This window comes from Lissotriton helveticus, chromosome 6 (assembly GCF_964261635.1).
Source record: "Lissotriton helveticus chromosome 6, aLisHel1.1, whole genome shotgun sequence".
In the NCBI taxonomy this organism is placed as follows: domain Eukaryota; kingdom Metazoa; phylum Chordata; class Amphibia; order Caudata; family Salamandridae; genus Lissotriton; species Lissotriton helveticus.
Window position 1 is genome coordinate 1,375,541,026 of NC_136067.1, and position 22,398 is coordinate 1,375,563,423.

The window sequence follows — 22,398 nt, forward strand, 5'->3', positions numbered from 1 at the left end:
GATATCAGTGGTGTTAGGTTTAGTCAGTTTAACACATAAAAGGTCCACACACGCCACCAGTGTTTCCCTACCATGAAAGCCCAGGTTATTTTTTATCCAAATAGTAAGACCACCAGAGGCCCTACCCTTGGGGCTCTTAATTGCTGGTTTAGAGAAGTTCAGGTAACCCAACCTATACAATGGAATAGTTGACCAGGTTTCCTGAAGGATGACAATGTCATGTAAGTCAATAAAATTGACCCAATCGTCATTCTCCAGGCGTCCCCGTAGTCCTGCGATATTCCAGGAAATCATTCTTAATGAGCAATCCCTAGTCAATACACATGGTAGCAGTGACACACCATTAACCTCACTTTTGGCCGGAGTAGGAATGGATACCGGATCAAAAATTTCGCCCGGGTTATTAAATAACGGTGACTTAACATTGGATAGGTTTGGAGATGGAGGTCTCCGTTGGTGGAGAGTAAATCTAGGAGGCGGTGTATGTCCAAACCTCACAAGTCAATCCACCTCCTCCAAACATCCAAACCTATTAGAGGTTGGAAACCCTTGCCACCAATTAGGTTGGTTTTGTCCAACAAATCTATGGGTCGGGCGACTAGCATTCCTAACAGTGGTCCATGGCCCCTCACACACTAGTTGTTGCCTTGGAGGATAAAAAAAGGTAAGAGGCCTCACTACTATTGTGGAGTTGGCCTCAAAAGATGGCCATGCGCAAAGATACTGGGCAGTCTGGGGATCAGAAAATGAAACAACTACACAGTCACCAGCTATCGACTTATGAGTGCGGCCAATCCAGGGAACTCTCCGGACCATAAGTACACTACTTCTTAGATGATCGGGGAGCTGTTTATTAGAATTCAACCAGTGAATGACTTTGTTTTTTAAGGAAAGGTCATTCTCCTGGGATTCTTGACCCAACTCTGGAACACCGGCTAGAATAATAACATACAACCCTGCTTCTGGCGGAAGGTCAATAAACCCTCCGCGGAAGTTATGGCGACTAACCTGACGTGTTGGATTACGCGTCAGGGGCAGCCTAGGGGTATGGTTGGTTGGTGCCCTAGTATCAGTGTTCTGCCTATAAGCTGCTTTATGCGGATAGGAAAGTTTAGGTACCGCTGGACTAGGGGTAGGTACAGTAGTTTTTGCAGTAGTAGTACGGGGTTTTGGAATAGGTTTAGAAATAGGTAGAGTCTCAGGGATGGTTAGGGCTGGATGTGGGGGTGGGTGAACAGATTCTATTTCTAATGGCTGTGGTGTGGGTGCGGTCGTACATGGATGTCTGGCTTCCATTTCCTTAAGGCTCAAACTAGCCAAGGTAACTATGGTCTTATCCATCTCAAGGAGATTATTCTCTATTCGAGAGAGCCTAAGTTCTAGGGGGGAAAGTAACTGCTTAAGCGTTCCCCAGACTAATTGGAGGAATTCGCTATCACCATCCTTGACCTGCTCGGGACCGATAGCCCGACCCTCCGGAATGTTCATGTTATTCTGACTAGGAGAGATAATAAGAATATCATCTTCTACCATACTAGCTATTTCAGAGGTAACTTCCCCATTACAAACATTTTGTGTTGGTTTGGGATTAACATCTTGCACCACATAAGACCCCATGGCCCGCCTACTGTTAAAAAACTTTAGCCTTGCTATTCTAGCTTTTTTCCTAGCATGTAAGGTTCTCGCAAGGCATTTCTTTTTGTATGCTGCCGCTTTTTTAGCACTGCAATGGCTAGGTGCCTGTCTTACTTTGGGAAGTGAAGAGGGGCCAGCAATGCTAAACAGAGGGACGGAGCCAGTATTTTGTTGAGTTGGGTTAGGTTGGGAAATTAAAGGGGAGTGCAAAGGGATAGTAGGGGGAACGGGGTGTACTACAACCGATGTTAGCAGGGGTCGTGGGTTGGCAGAACGATCGGGGGTACGGGCAGATGCGATATTCCCCAGGGAAGATTTTTTGGAATTGGCAATGTGTGCCGACAGCCTACGTGCAGCATCAAGTTCTAGAGAGACCTTATGCTGCATTTTGCTGATTTCCTCGTCAATAGCCAAATTGGTTTTGACTAGGAAATCATCTATGGACCTATTAGAGTGGCTAGCAGCCATAAGGGTTTTACTCCGGCTACCCCGTGAACACATATTACAGGGTGCAGATCAATAAATAAAATACATATACATACAACAATAAAACTGTAATATGTGCCACCCTATAAAAAATATATAAAAATGAGGCTGAGACCAAAGGGGGGTGGCCCAGCCCAGACCTCTTAGTCCTCGAACGGCCTCAAACGGCCCAGTCTTTGCCCTGTCTTCGCCCGGGCTGCGTCCCGCGCTGCGGGAGTGTTGGGGCAATAAATAGGTGACCGACTAAAATAGGGGGCGGGGCAGCGGGGAGAGCGGACCGGAAGTTGGGAAATGGTCTAGCAGGGACTCCTGGGAAATGGAGTCCCCTGCACGCTCGCAGCCCCGCTGACCGCACTCACCCGGTAAACCTGCTGCAGTCCCCTGGCTGTGCCCCGGTGTCCAAACAAACGATGCGGCACCCGCGGAGCGGGTGCGGCGAGAGGTAGGCAGAGTCCTTTAAAAAAGATGCCGCTGTAGTTTTCACAGTGCCGCTGCTGGGTTCAAAGGTGCTTCAGTTCGCTAGGGCGTCCCACAGGTGGAAGAGTGGAGGAGACTTAAATACAGCAGGGAGGCGGGGGGCGGCAGCGGGGAGAGCGGACCGGAAGTTGGGAAATGGTCTAGCAGGGACTCCTGGGAAATGGAGTCCCCTGCACGCTCGCAGCCCCGCTGACCGCACTCACCCGGTAAACCTGCTGCAGTCCCCTGGCTGTGCCCCGGTGTCCAAACAAACGATGCGGCACCCGCGGAGCGGGTGCGGCGAGAGGTAGGCAGAGTCCTTTAAAAAAGATGCCGCTGTAGTTTTCACAGTGCCGCTGCTGGGTTCAAAGGTGCTTCAGTTCGCTAGGGCGTCCCACAGGTGGAAGAGTGGAGGAGACTTAAATACAGCAGGGAGGCGGGGGGCGGCAGCGGGGAGAGCGGACCGGAAGTTGGGAAATGGTCTAGCAGGGACTCCTGGGAAATGGAGTCCCCTGCACGCTCGCAGCCCCGCTGACCGCACTCACCCGGTAAACCTGCTGCAGTCCCCTGGCTGTGCCCCGGTGTCCAAACAAACGATGCGGCACCCGCGGAGCGGGTGCGGCGAGAGGTAGGCAGAGTCCTTTAAAAAAGATGCCGCTGTAGTTTTCACAGTGCCGCTGCTGGGTTCAAAGGTGCTTCAGTTCGCTAGGGCGTCCCACAGGTGGAAGAGTGGAGGAGACTTAAATACAGCAGGGAGGCGGGGGGCGGCAGCGGGGAGAGCGGACCGGAAGTTGGGAAATGGTCTAGCAGGGACTCCTGGGAAATGGAGTCCCCTGCACGCTCGCAGCCCCGCTGACCGCACTCACCCGGTAAACCTGCTGCAGTCCCCTGGCTGTGCCCCGGTGTCCAAACAAACGATGCGGCACCCGCGGAGCGGGTGCGGCGAGAGGTAGGCAGAGTCCTTTAAAAAAGATGCCGCTGTAGTTTTCACAGTGCCGCTGCTGGGTTCAAAGGTGCTTCAGTTCGCTAGGGCGTCCCACAGGTGGAAGAGTGGAGGAGACTTAAATACAGCAGGGAGGCGGGGGGCGGCAGCGGGGAGAGCGGACCGGAAGTTGGGAAATGGTCTAGCAGGGACTCCTGGGAAATGGAGTCCCCTGCACGCTCGCAGCCCCGCTGACCGCACTCACCCGGTAAACCTGCTGCAGTCCCCTGGCTGTGCCCCGGTGTCCAAACAAACGATGCGGCACCCGCGGAGCGGGTGCGGCGAGAGGTAGGCAGAGTCCTTTAAAAAAGATGCCGCTGTAGTTTTCACAGTGCCGCTGCTGGGTTCAAAGGTGCTTCAGTTCGCTAGGGCGTCCCACAGGTGGAAGAGTGGAGGAGACTTAAATACAGCAGGGAGGCGGGGGGCGGCAGCGGGGAGAGCGGACCGGAAGTTGGGAAATGGTCTAGCAGGGACTCCTGGGAAATGGAGTCCCCTGCACGCTCGCAGCCCCGCTGACCGCACTCACCCGGTAAACCTGCTGCAGTCCCCTGGCTGTGCCCCGGTGTCCAAACAAACGATGCGGCACCCGCGGAGCGGGTGCGGCGAGAGGTAGGCAGAGGTAGGCAGAGTCCTTTAAAAAAGATGCCGCTGTAGTTTTCACAGTGCCGCTGCTGGGTTCAAAGGTGCTTCAGTTCGCTAGGGCGTCCCCTTGGGAGTCATTTGAAGGTCTTCCTCTGCATTCTTCAAAGTGTGAAAGCAGGATGCACGGACAGCTTTGGCTGGTGCGGCCATGTCCAGTTTGCTGTCTATGATGATTTCGAATTGTCTGGTGTGGGTGCTGGATGTGGATGCTGGTCTGAGTTCGGCTGGCCACCAGGTGGAGTCTCCTGGTGAGGTGTTCTTGCCAAAGATCAGTACTTCTGTCTTGTCAGTGTTGAGCTTGAGAAAGATGGCTTTCGTACAGTTAGTGACTTTGGTCATCCAGGCGGTGAACTTGTTTCTTTTGTTGGGGGTCTTGTCCTAGAGGGAAAAAATAGTTGCATGTCATCAGCACAGGAGAGGATGTTAATATTGTGTGCATGGATGACGTTGGCTAGAGGCATCATGTATGCATTGAAGAGGGTGGGGCTGATCAATTAACCTTGAGGCACTCCACAGATGAGTTTGTGGGCTTCCAAGGAATAAGATGCGGGAATGACAGCTTGTGTTCTGCCCGTTAAGAAGAAGCAGATGTAGCAGCGTATGGGTCAGGATGCCAATCTCATGCAGGTGTTTGATGAGGATGGTTTGTGAGACCATGTCAGATGCTACAGAGAGGCCCAAGAGAATAAGGGCTGCAGTGTCTCTTCTCTCAAGGATCCTGCGGGTGCCATCTGTGGCGGCGAAGAGTACTGTTTCTGTACTATGGTTGAACCTGAATTCAGACTGCATGGAATTAAGGTGCTGGTGGTTGCTGAGGTGGTCAGTGAGGAGTTGGTTGATTAAATACGTTAGCTCAATATGGTAGGATGGAGATGGGTCTGTGGTAGGAGACGGCTGTGTCAGTGAATGGTTTCTTGAGCATGGGTGACTGAGACGTGTCTCAAAATGTGGCTCAGTCGATGGAAGCATAAAGGATGGGTGTTAATACTTCGCTGATAGGAAGGAGTCCTTTGGTGTGGTGGAGGCAAGGGTCGATTGGGAAACCGATTGGATGATGCTCATAATAGTGGTGGTTACGATGGTGGTGACAGTGAGACATAAAGTCAGGGTTTGGTCTTTGGCCATGATGGGAAGTTGAGTTGCAATGGTGACGGAATCCATTTGAGGGTCGAAGTTGACACATATGGAGGTAAGTTTGTTACAGAAGAATTCTGAGAGCTTGTTGCAAAGGTCTTGTAAGGGGGTGGTGTTTCTGGAGGCGGCAGGAAGCATGATGAAATCTTTGATGGCAAAGATTTCCTTGCTGTGGTTTATGCCGGTGTCAATGTGGACTGCAAGAGCTGTGGGTTTGATGTGCTTTTATCTGCTGTTGGTAGCTTCTTAGGGCAGATTTGAAGATGCCTTTATCCTTTGTGTTTCGACTTGTTCTCCATTTGCGCTCGAGTTGTTTGCAGTGGTATTTGGTCAGCATGAGCTAATTTGTATATCAGCTGGCCTCTGGTCAGGCAGTTGCCGTTGGGTTGCACTTGAGGAGAGCCTGGGTTTCGGCCCATGCAATGATCCAACTGTTGAAGTGTGTGATGGCTTTTGGTAAGTTGCTGGTGTGCTTGGGCTGGTGTGTGAAAAGGGTGGAAGTCCAGTCCTCTTCTGCGATGGTTTTCCTGCTGCAGTGGGTTCGGTGGTGGTAGGTCTGTGGCAGTACAGGATGGGCATGCTGAAACTAATGAGGGCGTTGTCTGTCCAGGTCATAGTTGCTGGCTTGTCAACTGTGATGTTGCTTATTGAGAAGTAAATTGAGACCAATAGGTCTTCAGCAGTGTGGGTGGGTTCAATAACCTGCTGGATGAGGCAGAGGGTTCCAATGATTTCTGTAAGGGCCGTTGGTTAGGTGCGTTCTTCTAAGTGAAAGTTAAGGTCACCAAGGTGGATGGAGATGCTGATGATGAGGGGCATGACAAAGTCTGTGATGTGGCTGACAAAATTAGTTCGGGGTCCTGGAGTTCTGTATACGATGATCCTGCCTAGTTGGCTGTGATGCGTATCTTGAACGTAAGCATTTCCAAGTAGCTGGTGGGGTGTCTGTGCAGGTCTTGCAGCTGATGGTGTCTTTGAATATGATGGTGACTCCGCCTCTGGCCTTATGCTGATGGTCTTGTCTGGCGATCTTGTAGCCAGTAGGTATGGCTGTAGCGATTTCAAGTGTAGAGGTTGGCTTTAGCAATGATTCTGAGGGGAAGAACAGGTCTTAAGTATAGTTGTGCAGTACATCCCATCCCTCTGTGACGTGTTTGGTTAGCAAGTCATCTTTGAGGATGTAAGTGTGACGTGTTGCGTGGGTGGTGATTGGTCTGTGTGAGCGTGAGCAGGTGGCTTGTTTATGTGAGTGTGAGCAAGTGGGGTTCTGGGTGCTATTGGTGCAGAAGTGGTGGGTTTAGGGTGTGGGAAGGTGCATGAGAACTTTCAGGAGGAGCATGTAAACGCTCCCTTCGTGTTGTGTGGTGCAATGTGGCAAGTTGCAGTCTGGGTTGATAGTTCAGCAGAGTGTGGCAGGGTAGCTGGGGGACCTAGGTTTCTGATGCTTTGCACAGTACAGGCACAGATGGGCGCAGACAGGCTTACCTTTGGTGTACCTTCGACTGCGGCTGCCATTAAGTAGGTCCTGGGCGGGGGAGGAGTGCAGGGGTGGTGGGTGGTGTACAGATAGATGGTGGGAAATTAAGTCCTCGTTCTTGACTTCTTTTAAAGATATATATATGGTGTGAAACCAGTGAAGTCACTTCCTGTTCAGATTTCTAATGGTAAATGCAGTTACTTCCTGCGCAGAGGGACAATGGTAAAAGGCTCTTACTTTAGTATTAAAGTTTGTTACTGAGTTCTTTTAGCATAGCAACTAAGTGTTAATCTCTTATCAAGTATGCAAGAAGACTAGAGTTTGCAAGAGAAAGAGAGACTTAGAAAGAGACTGATAAAGAAGGGGTGGATAAAAACGGGAGAGAGAGACAGAGCATAGAGTGAGAGTATAAAGATAGTTAGGCATTGTATACATTCTCCATGTGGGCTGTTTGCAGAACTGCCTGAGCCAAATCTCAGCCTGAACAACACTTAGAAATGTTGCAAAGGAAAAACATCTAAACTAGTCGCCTTCTGTACATGGAATGTGGGGAAATCAGAAGTTTGATCGAAGTGAGGTCCTCCAAGAATATATTTTATAAACTAATATAGTAGGAAAGCAGGTGCTTGAGCGTGAAGTGCCTTGTGTACCATTTTTAAAAATGTAATGGAGCGAAGCACCAGTTTCACAGTATGAATAAAATACTCTAAGAGGTTTTAAAGTGGATTTGTGTTTTATTCAGTAAAGGGCCCTTAACAAATTGAACGTTTTCTGCTCAGTATTCCCCCACTGGAATTTCCACTACAGGGGAAGGCAGTGCTTAATTTGAGCCCGTGGTTTCCGGTGCTCGGCACCAGTACTTAATTGTCAACACCTATTATAACACCATAAACATAAATACGGTGTCCTTATAAGAAATTTTTAAGCCACAGAGAAGCGTCGACGGCGTTTCGACCGATGCGTTATTTAACGGTCATCTTCAGGACTCAAAGTTTGTTCTTGAGATAGAGATCTTCAACTTTAAAAGGTGAGGAGGTAAACCAATTAAGAATTTAGGTCCTCCAGAATCACTGTTCAGTAACGCAAAGAAGCGGGTAAATTCACAAAGAAATTTGTAGCTACTGCAAAGTGGAAATCTTCAAGTAATTCATCTGGTCACCCAATGACCCGAATTTATCACCGACTCATCGCCTGTAGGCACCTACTCGATTCAAACGACAGCAAACAATTTCCACGTGCATGAAGCCGGCTTGAGTCCTGAAGATGACCGTTAAATAACGCATCGGTCGAAACGCCGTCGACGCTTCTCTGTGGCTTAAAAAAAATTTTCTTATAAGGACACAGTATTTATGTTTATGGTGTTCCTTTTTTGTGATTTGTATTGTTGGTGCCACCTGTCTGATTTATATGTATTGTTTTTGTATACCAGCTTTTTTCTTGCTTGAGATTATTTATATGTTGAAACAAAACCATTGAAATGAAAAATAAATAAATGTATAATTTTGATACTGCTAGGCTGTTGTGAAGGGCTTCTTTAACCTACATATTGGATATCTTTACAATTTTTAACATTTTTTTTCTTTTTCCCCTGAGCCTTTTTGTTTGATATAATAAGTATTTGTCCCGGGCTCGGGGTTTGTGGTCAGCCCCTGTGGTTGTTAATCATAATTGTCAACACCGGCACTTGTGACAGTCTGCCACAAGGTGGGGGCTGTCTAGTTAATTTATATCTGACCACAACGAGTTAATAATTCATTCAATATACATTAAAAAATGACTATTACTTGCCGCTCAAGTCATTCTTATACCTTTGGGGGCCTGGATTAGTCCAAATTGTCACTTTTTAGGAGTGTGATTTATATGTTTTTATTTTATTTATTTGAGTTTTATATAGCTCTGGCTAGACCCGGAGGTATCAGAGCGCTTTACATAAGGTTCCACAAAATTACATCAGTTACAAGTTAACTCAGTTGCAACAAAACATTTCAAGAACGTCGGAAGGCGAAATAAATGGAGCTTAGAAAGGAAAGGGGGTGGGGTAAAGGTATAGGAGGGAGATAGGATGGAAGGAGAGACGAAGGAGAGTCTGCCCAAAGTCCGGCTGGGTAGGTGACGACCGAGGGGGAAGTCCACAGCCCTTCTCCTCTATAGCTATCAGGTAGCTCCACCGGGCATCAGTCAAAAGGCTAGGTCTTAACGAGAAAACAATTAAAGAGCAAAGAGGAGGGATAAATGGAGTATAAAAGAGAAAGTGGGTGGAGTAAAGGGGTAGGAGGGAGAGTACAATGGAGAGACAAAGTAAGGTCTGCCCAGTGGCCGGCTAGGTAGGTGACAGCCGAAGGGGTAGTCCATAGCCCATCTCCTCTATAGCTATCAAGTAGCTCCACTGGGCATCGGCCAAAAAGCTAGGTCTCCACGGTCAGAGGTAGGATTGACAGATTTGGTATCCTGAAGGGTAGGCCGGATGGGGGATGTGTTCGAGGACTGATCGAAGTCCATTTTTGTTTCTCAGAGGAGTAGCACGACGTGGTAGGGAACACAGTGGTAGCCATCCTGGGGTCATGATTAGTAGTTGTGCTGTTACTGTCATTGGCAGTATGGTAGGGGCAATGTGTGGTTCAAGCTGAAGTAGCCTCCTGGCGAGAGCCCTGGCACATATGTTTTTGCAATTAAGCACTGGGAAGGGTGTAAGGAATCAGCAACACCCGCCAGCCAGAAATCTGCATTACTGCACCAATTTCCACATATTTTAGTACAATATTTCACCCAAAGATGTGAGCAAACGAAATCTCTGAGTCAAATATTCCTGATACGCAGAGTTGCCGTGGATCTTGTAATTCCAGTTCAACTGGTAGCTTCCATTCAGGGTTACATAGGACTTGTAATGAATCCACGAGTATTTATGGTACAGTAATTACTAGTACGTTGTTCTGAAATCTTCAACGGCCAGTGATAATGCTTAATCTGGAGTCCAAATAACCCAAGTAAAGTCACAAAAGCCCTGGCCAGTCCAGGCCCTGTTTCGCTGTGTGTGCACTTCCGGGTTTATGAGTGTGATCCGTAAGCACTGCCTGAGGGACTCGATCACGCAACCCATACATTTTCACCTATTGCTTTGAAGCTCTGTATCATATTCCTTTAAGCTGTTCCTCGGAGGCCGCCATATTGACCTACTTTTTTCCCTCAGCAATTCATCTTTCTGATCCCAAAATATTTTCCTAATATCTTTTTAATTTGCGTCATTATTTAATCTCCGCCATTTTGGGCATGCAGTTTGTCCTGTGTGACGCTTTCCAGTTCTATTGCGTTATTTATTGAGTGTTATAGGTCTTTGAGCCCCCTACAGTTAGAACAAAACGCATTTAAAACATTTCTAACGGGCAGGCGACTTATAATGACTGTTCGAGCAAGTCTTTAAACGTGAGAACAGACGGAGCGTCCGCCATTGTTGCCCGCGGCCTAGTAATTAACAAAAGGACATTCTGCCTGTGTTCATGTTCGCATTCCACAATGGGCTAGCAGGGCTGCGCGCGCTTTTTGTGAGGAAAGCTGAAAGACATCAAGAACATGCTGCACAAAGGCACCGGCTAAAATGATTTATGATACATATTTCCCTTGCCGTACAACTTCCTGACGTGGGCTCTTTTTTTCTTGCAGGACCTGTCTTCCATCTCTTTTAGGAGCGATGTGGTGTATATAAAATTACATTTGTTTGGGGGACAGTCTGGTAAGTGTTCATACTTTCAAAGCTTCAGTGTGATTCATACCTGATATAAGTAAGAAACTGATTAAACCAATTTTGTGTGTTACTTTATGAATAGGGCTCCCGGTTTTATGGTATTTATATTTTTGTAATTTCCGTCGGTATTTATCCATATTTATGTTTTGCTAATTTTACCTGTATTTATCCATATTTATTTTAGGGTTTGTGACAAAATGAAGCTGAAATGTGTATATTTCTACATTTATTTAACCAGTTAATGCCTGACAGGTTTCAATTATATATACACACTCAGATGGTAAAATATGCACTTGTAAGAAAATATGTAAATTTTAGTATCAAGGATGTGCAAATCTACTGCTGTTTAAAGTTCTTTACCAAAATCCCTATTTTTTTTATTTCCTTGCCTGACAATCTGCACCCACAGCTATTGGCCTGGCAGTCATGATTGACAACATTTAGAATCACTCAAAAACAACCCAACTTCCGTTTTTATCCACATTTAAAAATAAATACAGACAGGAAAATAAATTGTTTTCTGTCTGTATTTATCTGTAAGAATCAGTAAAAACGGAAAACCGGGAGCCTCATTTATGAAGCACAGTTTTTATGTAGCATGCATTTATAATTCCTTGACTTCTTGGAATGACTTCCTGGGGATTTTGGTTCTCAGTGGCAGACTGATGTCCACGGTTGTGGGTAGATGTGATGGAGGGCCTCTTTGGTGGAAGCATTCTGATTCAACCTTCCGCCGACTGGTGATAAAGCCCATAGGGCAGAGATTTCCCCCTTGGTGGTGTTTCATAATGGGGGATCTGATTGTGCGCCCCTCCAAGCTAACGTGTGTCATATATTGGTTCTGGTCTGGTATTAAAAAAATGCTATAAGGTACATGCGAATTTGCTTTTTGTTCGTATCTTTTAAATAGGAGTATTGAAGGAAATCCCAAACAGCACCCGCTATTCACACATATGTAGTTGACAGTTGTCCGGTGTGCTGAGCACAAGACAGAGTGAACACGAGTTGCAGTGGCGCATTTCACAGTGTTGTGCATCAGTGCTTACCAGTAGCGGCTAGAGTGTTGACATAGTGGTGGGATGGGGGCAGGTGGGGAACAGGGATGGGGTGGAGACAAATTGAACAGGCATTTGCAATGCAATAGTTCTCGCTATTTGCAGCACTGCACTCCACTCTACGCCTCTTCACTCTACTCTCAAACAATATACGCTAAGCCACTGCATTATGTGCCACTGCACTTTACGCCAGTGTACTCCACTCTGCACCACTCCGCTCTACGCCACTCCAATTTGCAACAGTGCACTATACACCAGTGCACTCTACGTCACTACTCTATACCACTACTATATATTTTTTATTTTTTTGCAGAGTTTTATATAGCGCGAACTAGACCCGAACGGAATCAGGTATCAGAGCGCTTTACATAGCACCAGTTACGTTACATGAGGACACACTTTCATTTTTTTTAGGTACGGGGAGATTAAGTGATTTGCCCAGAATCACAGGAGGTTTTTGGCGTCGTTACCGAGACTCAAACCCAGATCCTCAGGTACGAGGTCGAGCGCCTTAGCCGTTAGGCCAACCCCTCTCCCTCATATATGCACTCTAGCCTGCACCACTCCAATCTACCCTGCACCACTCCGTCTACACCACTTAAATCTGCTCTGAAACAATGCACTCTATTCCTCTGCACTCTATGCCATTGCACTCTACGCCAGGCTACTCTATGCCACTGCAATCAACGCTGCGCCACTGTAATCTATGCCACTCTACTCTACGCCAGTCTACTCTATGCCACTGCATTCTACCCTGCACCACTCCACTCTAATTTGAAACAACCTGCTCTTTGCCACTGCACTCTATGCCACTCTACTCGACTCTACGCCACTGCACTCTAAGTTGCGCCACTCTACGCCTCTGCAGTCTACCCTATGCCACCGTATTCTAAACCACTGCACCCTACGCCAATGCACTCTACACCACTTTACTCAAATCCAATGCACTCACTGCACTCTACACCAAAATACTCTGCCCGACTGTACTAAACGTCACTTTACTCTAGGCCTCCCTACTCCCTCTACCCTCTACTATACTCCATTCTTCGACACTCCACTCCACTCCACTCTATGATGTTTTACTGCATTAAACCTTGCTCCACCAACACTCTTCTCCATCCAATGCCACTCCACCGCACTCTACTCCACTCTATGCCATTCTACGACATTACTTCACTCTACGACGCTCCACGCCACTCCCTCTTTGCACTCAATGACAATTTACGTCACTCTATTCTACGACACACTACGCTACTCCACTTCACTCTATGCCTCTCCACTCTGACACTCTACTCCACACTGCTCTATGACACTCTTTGACAAGTTTGGAATAGGTCTTTGGGAGTCCACAGCACTCAAAGAGGTTTAGTAAGAGTCAGAGAGTATTGGTATGGACAGAAGTTCAAGGGGTTTCTTTTTTGACTCCTGTGTAAGTAAAGATTATTATATAAATATATTGAGACATACCCACAAATCTGACTTTATAGCAACATGTAAATACATTGAGGTTACGTGAGAGACTAATGGGAGATCCTGATCAATTTTCTTTTTCCTAAGGATAAGAACCATGTGCCTGATTTAGAGTTTGATGTATCGATACACCGTTACACGCGTGATGATATCCCATCCGCCTTATTGCAGGTGGATTATATCCTAATGCTCTTGTAAACAGGGGGATGGGATATCCATCACATTTGTGAGGGAGTCACCCATCTTCCAAGCTCTAAATCTGACCTTTTATGTGCAATATGTCTTAAAAATGTCTTAGATGATGGGGTTGGTCTGGGGCATAAGGCAGTGAATATGCAATACTCTTCATCATTGTACTTATCATTGATATAAGGAGTCAGTTTATGTTCCCTAGAGGCCAGTATGAAATTCTAATTGTGCGTGCAAAATTCTTGAATATCACATCACGTGAAATTATTAAATGTATTAAAATTAAGTTATACAAGATTTTGCACAATGTTTGTCCACAGGTGACTTGTTTTCTTAGGAAATGTCTTGCCAAATTATATCAAATACACGAATCTGCCTCTTGTTGGTGGCTTGTCTGATTTATGTCCTTTCGGAAAAGAGTTATTTGAGATACCAACGATCAACATGTGCAATTTTGGTTCATTTTCACATTTTGCAAGGTAAAATTTGTTATTTCACACACCCCAATTCCATTTGTGCATTTTGTCGAGAAGCCAGACAGCACATTACATCATTCTTCAGAAAGCTCAGATTAGTGTATTTTTTAGTTAATCTCAGACTCTGATTATTTTCTTTTGGAATTCTTTACCCTTTTGTAATAGTAAATATTTTCTGCCTTTCTGATTGCCAATTTGTACCACTTGAGTTGATGCATGCATACTAGCTCAGCCTCCTGGGAGTATTGTCTTCTCTGCTGTCATTCTGCATTTCTCATCTTTGTTCATTCATGTGAAACCTTGGTAGTTCATTATTCAGCTCTCGCTTTTGCAACCGGGGTTTCATGAGTATTACCGAGATAGACGCATCTAATGTGGCATAAGCCCTTTTTTTCTTTTTTTTAAATCAAGTGCATCTGGCTCTGTTACCAGGGACAGACAACAGCTTACTTTCTTGCGGTGACTCTTATGGCTTCTTCTGTGAAAAGGACTCCCATCTACATTGCAGTGATCCTGGCAGAATAGATGTTCGATTATTTAGTCGTAGCCTACCTCATGGCCTGTTCAAGGAAACAGTTCCAGGTCAAGGGCGCCAATGTTTTTAGAGATCATGTGAAGTTGTATCCAATTTGTGTCTCTCTTGAAGAGTAGGATTCCTTCGCCGACTGCATCCAGATTACGAGTAAATTGGCGGGCCGAATAGCCAATATCAAAATGGTGGTCTTGCCTCAGTTTTTGTACCTATTTCACAGCAACCCTATCCCACTGACTAAAACATTTTTGCAACACTCCGCACCACTCTCAGACCCCTTATCTGAGGGGGCAAACAGCAGAGAATCCGTTAGGACACAATGGTCCTTCCGTACGAGCGCGGGGGTCCCTAACTTTCACCTCTACTATCTATTGGCACAATGTAGCTTTGCCCATCACTGGTATCACTCCAATGCTCGGATACCCTGCACTAAGCCTGAGGTTGACCTGGCTGCTCTGATACCATTGACGGCATTGCTACCGGCTGGTTTGCCACGTGACCCGCACAAATTTCAAACGATATCCATAACCAGCTGGGCCTGGAAGCGGCTGATTCGAATGACTGGATACGATTTACTTTATTCCTCAGCCATTCCTCTAGCTGCCAACCCTCGGTGGCCCATCACACAAGAGCCTTTGGTCCAGCAAGCTCTTTCTAGATACTCCCTGAACACAATTGGTGACCTCTTCCCCGACGGACATGTGTTCTCACATACGGAGGATACATTCTTCCAAACTGCGACCCTGCTGTACATTTTTGTGCTGAGATGGCTGTAGGGAGAACTTAAAGCCCAGATCCCCAGCTACCTCATAGAACCAGTTGACTTTCCACCCCTGACATAGATTATTAGGGACACTGAAGGGGATCATTTAATTTCCGAACTCTATCACGCTAGCCTGGCCTTGCTCCCTACTCGGGTCGCCAAGATACGTACCACCTGGGAACAGGACCTAGGACACACACTAATGGACTCACAATATTATAAATCCTGCGCTCAAATGCGATTGATATCCCTTAACCACCATCATAAATGAATACATTTTAAATATATCTGGCGAGCATATGCTACGCCAGCTAAATAGTTTTGACTACATCCAACTTGATCACACGACTGTCCCAAATGCCACTCCCCAATCGCAGAATTTGCCCACATGATGTGGACATCCAGTAAGAAAGCACCGTATTGGTGAGAAAAATGTACCGATTTAGTAAGCATGACTCAAACCGCCATTGCACCCTCTCCACCACTGGCACTCTTGGGATACGTCCAAGATTTCCCTCAAGCTATTGCCTTACTGCTTGCCAAAAGAGAAATCGATATACAATGGGGCAGTAGGTATCCACCCACCAGAAACACATGGATTAATAGCTTAATACATTGTAATACTAATAGCGAGCTCTTTGCCAACCTGCAGCCGCCCACCTCCAGACCCCGTGACATATGGCAACCGCTGCGAGCCTATCTCCTCACATTAGATGCCTCTGTCAGTTTCCATCCTCAGTAACCATACCTGCTATCTGTGCCTGCATTATGCTTATGGAGAGAATACGTGCAGCATAAGTGCATATCAAGTGCATTCCTGTCCATACCCTGTGGTGTCAACCTTTCTAAAAACTGTCTGTACGAATGTTGCTATTGATTTGCCATCTAATATCTATGCACGATGAAGGGTGAAACGTATTTATGATCGCAGTATTTTAAATTGCTATGTAAGTGTGGTACCATCAAAAAAAAAAAAAAGTTTGCAAATACATTTACTTGACAAACTTGAGGAAGCGGTACCCATGATCTTAAAGAATAATCAGCAGTCAGGTTTGAGCCTCCCACTCTTAATATTTCTTAAATACCTTTTCGTTGAGTAAATACAGTTGAAGACCTTTTCTGTTATCTGCCGCAAGGATAATTTAACGTTTTTAGAAATCCTTTATGGGACAATATAGCCTCCAGAACCACCAGTGTCACTGAGTTACTACCTTTGGGGGACTTTAGCTTGGGACGTCGTGCCCCTGAAAACCAAAACTAAATCTCATACAATTGTGCAAAGTGCATAATTTCATGCAGACATCATAAATACAGCTCCCCACTGTAAGAGGTTATTTTTTCCTTGGAACTTATGCATTGACTTTGTTGGCTTAGACCCATTTGGGCTGGCCCGGCAGATCACTGTTATAGCTTTTTTCTCAGTTACAAGCGTGTTGCTTGATTCCAGCCATTGAAAACACATGAAATTGTCACATAGGGTTGACAAGGTTACGATGGGCTGCTTGGCATGCGTAGGGTGATTTTCAGAACTCTTTGGTCTTTACGTTGCCCCTTAATACTGCCCCTCTGTGTTTGAGGAAATACATCTGCCCGTACAACGCTGGTCATGATTTCATATCCAGTGATCCTCAAGATCTGTTGCTAAATCTAGTTGTGAGTGGAGTAGAGGTTGGAAGACCTCTCGTGTTCAGGTCCCCAGATGGGGATTTTTCACCAATAGTCTACAATTCTGGAGGGCTGTGAAAGCTCATTTGTTACAGAAGATATTTCAAAGTCTTTGATAATCTCTTCACAAAACTGATTAGCCCCTCCAGATTTAGCGGCCATTTTGTTTACTAATGTTCAACATAGTGATTGATTTCGCCGTTACCTCCACATAAGAAACAAAGGGAATAAGGGGGGTGTGGCGGGTTATTTCAGATGTTCAAATGCAGATGTGCAGTGCTGTGAGTCTTTAATCTGGCTGAGAATGCCCCCCACGGTGAAATTCATAACCAGCCCAGAATTCAGAACAAAATGGAAGCTGCAAGACATAACCTTCATTTTCACGGCATACTGTGGCTTTGTGATGACTTTTGTCACAACTTTTGGTGGTTCTTGGAATTTTTTCCCGCCGTCCAGGCCTTTAGCTATATTTGGCGTGGACTGACTGCTGGAGGTAAATACTCAGCGATTTTGTTGCAGCGTCCAGAGCCTAGCATAGAGCCAGGTCTCAGCTCTGGGATTTAAAAAAACATTCTGAACATCCGTTGTGATGTACAACACACTAAGACCAGGATGCAAAGAGTTCTTAATTGTGGGTTTCTTTTTATGATGTTAAAGAACGCTTTAAAAAACACAGAGGAGTACATTTTACAAACTTGAGTCCAGTCCAACAACACAATTGCTGCCAGAATGTGGGCGCAAATGTTTTTCTCCAGTTTCCACCCTTTACCACAGGGCTCTACTATTGCTACGGCTTTCCAACTCAGCAGTCTGATTCTTGTGGTAGCGTTTTTTTTTTTTGCGGATCAGTTTTTATGGGGTGCGCGGGTGAGATGGGGTGGTCACGCACATCGAATAAGATCTTCCTCACAGACTACGCGTTGAGTGCTCAGGAGTTTGCGTTGTTAACGTCAATCGGGGAACTGGGTCCAATGACACTGCTGGGCCTGGGAAGGCGTCCAAGTTTTCGAGGCTCGTGCGGTGTGATGGGAGGCACTGCAGCAGGCCCACATAGCTGTTTTGAAAACCAGAGCCGTACACACGGGAAATAGACTTCCATCTGCTGCGAGAGCCGCCTGCCAAGGAAGCAACTCAGTAAGAGAGATGGATGGTGGAGAGCAGCAGAACATTTCTAGCTTCACTAGAAGCGCGGATAACACTCTCAATAACTCTGCATACACTAGTCAGACTTCTCAGAAACTATGGTATAGATTAGACCTATACATCCAAAAAATAAATACTCTTAAACTACATTATCCCCGACCATCAACTTTGGGGCTGACTCAACCCAACATACTATCACATCCCTAGTAGTATTTCAATCTAGACATCTCTCTTCCTCTCTCTCACTTTTTCTTCTATCACTCTCTCTCTTTCTGGGGTACCTGTATGTCATACCTCTCTCCCTCTTCCCATAGTCCCCCTACCCCCGGGGGTTTACTTCAATCAATACTCCTGTAATTACAAATGTATTTGGATCCATAGCCGGCCGACTATATTTGGTGTATTCTTGATTGTACTCTTGCTTTACAAGTATCTTTCTCATTATGACTGTATAATACTCCGCCCCTTTCCCCCCTCTCCTTATCTTCGTAACCCCGAATAACAATAAAATACTTAGAAATGAAGAAAATAACTTTTCTAGCAGGTTCGGCCAGAGAGATATTCATACTGCTCTCAAAATGGGAAGCTCACTCTTCCTCCTCTCTCCAGGTACCTGAAGAGGCAGTAATCAATACCCATTGCGTTAGCAATTTATAGGAATTCCTACCAGAAACAGAAGAAGTGTGGGCAGGATCGGTAATGTGGGTTTAAGCCAGGCCATGTGCGTCTATGCGTAATAGGCCCAGATGACTTGCCCGGCACTGTCCACTATTGTAAAATAAACAGTACAACATTATCACCTGATATAAAGTGTTCTTGGATGAAGCAACAAACTGTACAATGAATGAGAGAGCTTTTCAGCTATAAAATAATCCCTCATGCATTGCATGCACTCCTTTGGCGGTGGAACAATGCACCAAACGGGAAACATCCTTTAGAACGAAACTTTCACAACGCGGTACCATTACCACGCAGGGTTTACAACGCAAGTCGTTACAACGACTTGCGCTGGAGGGCGCTGTAGGATAGGGAATAGTTTAATTTACTATCCAACACCTTCCCTACTATCCACGGGGACTGAAGTTGGAATAGTAAATTAAACTATTCACTATCCAGCGCCCCCCAATGCAAGTCGTTGTAACGACTTGCATTGTAAAACCTGCGTGGTAACGGTACGCGTTGTGAAAGCACGCGTTGTACCGTCATACATCCCACCAAACAGCCAGTAGCAAGAGGTGAAAAAGAAATACTCTTTGAGATAGAGCCAGAGTCCCCTCTGTGTATATTTTTAAGGATTTGTAACAATAGATCTTGCAAAACAATAGTTTTGAACTTGTAAAGCCAAGCTGTATGGATATTCTGCAAGAAATGGGAGACTCTATTGATATGTGTGTGCTGCGGGCAACATTTGTGGTAGAAACCAGCCCACCTGGCCATGGAACAGACCCACAATCTGCTAAAAAACCGTCCCACATTCTGATCTGTCATACCAGCCCTTCAGACACTGCCTGATTGCGTTTTAGGCCAATCGAACCTTGTTATATACTTTCTGCCAGTTGGGGCAGTATTACTGCAGTCGTCACACATGCCCTCTGCAGGCAATCACCTGTCACTGCAGCAATTGTTCCTGCTGCTAATAGGTTCTGAACTCAAGGCAGTTTTGATGGGGAATCTTGGCATTGGGATTTTTGATACAAAGTGACCAACACCAACCTATCAGGGTCTGCACAAGTACGAACACATCGAACCAAAGAAACCTGTGCCAAGTACTAGGAAATTACATTTCAGTCATTTTCAAAGTGAGTTAGATCACCATTATCTGCAAAGAACACTATCTGCTGTCATCCATGTTCACTTCCCAAGCAACACTTCCTCTACCTAGGCTAAATGTCTGCCCAGAGGAAGAAGCAGCTGTTGCCGCTAGTACAGGTCAAGGACAAGGATTGAGTATGCAGAGGTGGGCTGTCGTCTCTCAAGCTCCTCCTACCTGTGACTGCGGTAGCATACTTCCTGTAGTCGGAAAGGCGTCAAGTCAAGTTAGCGTAAGCACAAGGCCATGTAGACAGCCATCTTTGATGGTGAAATCCTCCTGTCTGGGATCTTGAACACTCAAACAAAGAGCACAGGCACAGGAGGCGTTAGCCGGACCCGAGAGGGGACTGCGACTAATGCCTCCTGTGGGTGGCGATAGAGAGACATGCAGCCAGGAGGCTTGCACGGTTTGGTCCACATGTTGTAAAGCACCCAATCAGGGCTATTGGGGCAGGGTTATTGCTCTGCCAAAAGGCGGCTCTGCTAAGGGGGGGCCTTCAGTGTTTGCCACAATCGTTATTCTACCCTTCCACACCACACAATCACGGGTGTCATATCTGCAGAGAAAGTTGGGCATGAAAAAAGGGGAGTGGATGACACCCAAATAATAAAAAAAGCAAGAGAAAGATTGTTTCTGCATCCCATGGGAGAAGACGAGAGAACGCCCAAGCTTCGGTCCTTGGGATGGCGCACGGCAGGGATAACGAAGGGGCAGGTAACAACCGCCAGTGTAGCCAGAACTTGGCATCACAGGTGGTAGAACAACAATGCCCAGGCAGGGTACTTGGGATTCCTCACTGCAGGGGCCCTGGTAGGCAAGTAAAGGGCCATGAGATGGTAAGTTCTGGGCGGACATGGCACTTGCTGCCCAGGCATGGCCACGGGGCCGCGAATGCCAGATGTCAGTAATATAACGTGTGTATGTGTAAAGCACATGTTCACCCGTGGGTATCTTGACACTGAATAACAGATGCCTATTGTTACCCAACTCAATGGTGCTCATTTTATCGACCTCAGAAGGATGAAAGGCTGAGTGGACCCGCCGGGATTTGAACCTGTGTCCTTGAGGTTGAACACAGGCGCCTACAGTGGACGCATTAGTCCACTAAGCCACCAGACCCAGCCAAGGCCCTGTTGAGTCATGTCAATGGACTTAGTGATGTATGGGCAACCAATAATGGCTATGACTGTAAGATGAGTTATCTTTGGTCATAATACAGAATTGACTGTAAATGGATGAATTATGCATAAGATAGCTGCATGTCCTGAAACATGAATGATGAAAGATGCTTTGTCTCACACTTTTGAATAATGTAATAAACTGAGGCTGTTCTAACGCCAAAGGTGGTCTGTTGTGTCCATGGTGGGTGGGCAGTAGGTTGTGAACGGCTAGAAGGCCCGAGGTGCGCTCGCCCCGTTGTTTTTTTTTTAGATTTAAGACCAAACAGGGAGAACAATGTGGGTAGAGCATAGTTATTTGGCCTCTTTCTTTCCTGTGCTTTATCCTTTAACACCCAAAAAAATGACGAGCGAAGAGGAGGTGGGAAATTGGGTTACATCCTAAATATTGCAGATAAAAACACAGTGATTCTCTTCAAAATGCTCCCAGCAGTCCCCTAGACTCAGGCCTCATTGAGCACCCAACTGATTGTACAAAAGCCCCTCTGTTGTGAGTGTAATCTTTCAGTTTTGACTTAGTTCAGATGCAAATGCCCCGGGAAGATTGCCAGCTCAAGTTGTGCCCCTGCTGAGCAATTAGCATATGTGTTCACAAACAAATGGATTTCTCATTTTATGCTTTGCGCGAGTATTAAAAATACCGATGCTGCCTTTCTCAGAAGGAGGTCACTGTTATTTATCACATTTATGGAGTGCGTTTATTTAAATTTGATCTCAAATTAGGTAGCTGCGTAAAGTGTGTAAAAATGTAATTGCAGCGCTGAAGCCCTAAGAATATGAATAGGGTTATAATGTGACTGCTGGTAAAACAGTTTTATTTATATAATGTGCAGTTCACTAGGATTGTCCGTCATTGCTTTCTGGCATTGTGCTTCTAAGCACGCGTCCTATTCCGCTGCTCAGTAGTCTGTATCATAACAGAAGGAACACTGAAAGGGTTTCTTTGAGAGCCAAGACTTCCCATCTCCCCAGCAGGGATCAGAACACAAATATTCTGTTATTCAGTGCAGTGCTTAATTTGTAAAGAAAAAAAAAGTGCCAGGGCTCTCGTCAGGAGGCCGCTGCAACCTGCCCCACACATTACCCCTGCCATGCTTCCCATTATAGTATAACACAAAAAATAACCATCACACTACAAGTGTGACAATGTTTACTATTTCAGGCCTCCAAAGCTACACGAACGGTTGGGTGTCAGGCAACAGTAATTTTTTTTAATGTATATTGAATTAATAATTAACTGTTGTTGTGATTATCTATAAATTAACCAGACAGCGCCACCTTGTGGCAGACAGTCAGAAGCGCCGGAGTTGATAATTAAGTTCCACTGCCGAGCACCAGCAACCACCTGTTCAAATTAAGCACTGAGTCAGTGGCAGTGCCCCAAAAGCCTTTGCAGTAGGAACTAAATTGATAACTGCTCATTCCCACCTCTTCTCATCACAGGCCACATGATGCTGCATGGCTCAGTCTAAGATACTTGCAGATGCATTTGTTTAAAACATTTTTTTATCCTGGATGCTTGTAAGTGATCTCTCACTTCCCCACTTAAAGAGAAAGGACAGC

The 22,398-nt window shown here is 46.0% G+C and overlaps 1 protein-coding gene across 4 annotated transcripts in view; it reads left to right on the top strand.

Annotated features, from left to right (window-relative positions):
* Positions 1–22,398, top strand: part of FYN (FYN proto-oncogene, Src family tyrosine kinase) — a 541,378-nt gene that overhangs the window by 257,275 nt on the left and 261,705 nt on the right. For 2 of the 4 annotated variants that reach the window (XM_078649135.1, XM_078649133.1), the window contains exon 3: positions 10,470–10,539. The exons of the other annotated variants lie outside the window; for them this stretch is intronic. The gene's annotated coding sequence lies outside the window, so the exon portion shown is untranslated. The remainder of the gene's footprint in view (positions 1–10,469; positions 10,540–22,398) is intronic. 4 annotated transcript variants of the gene reach the window in all.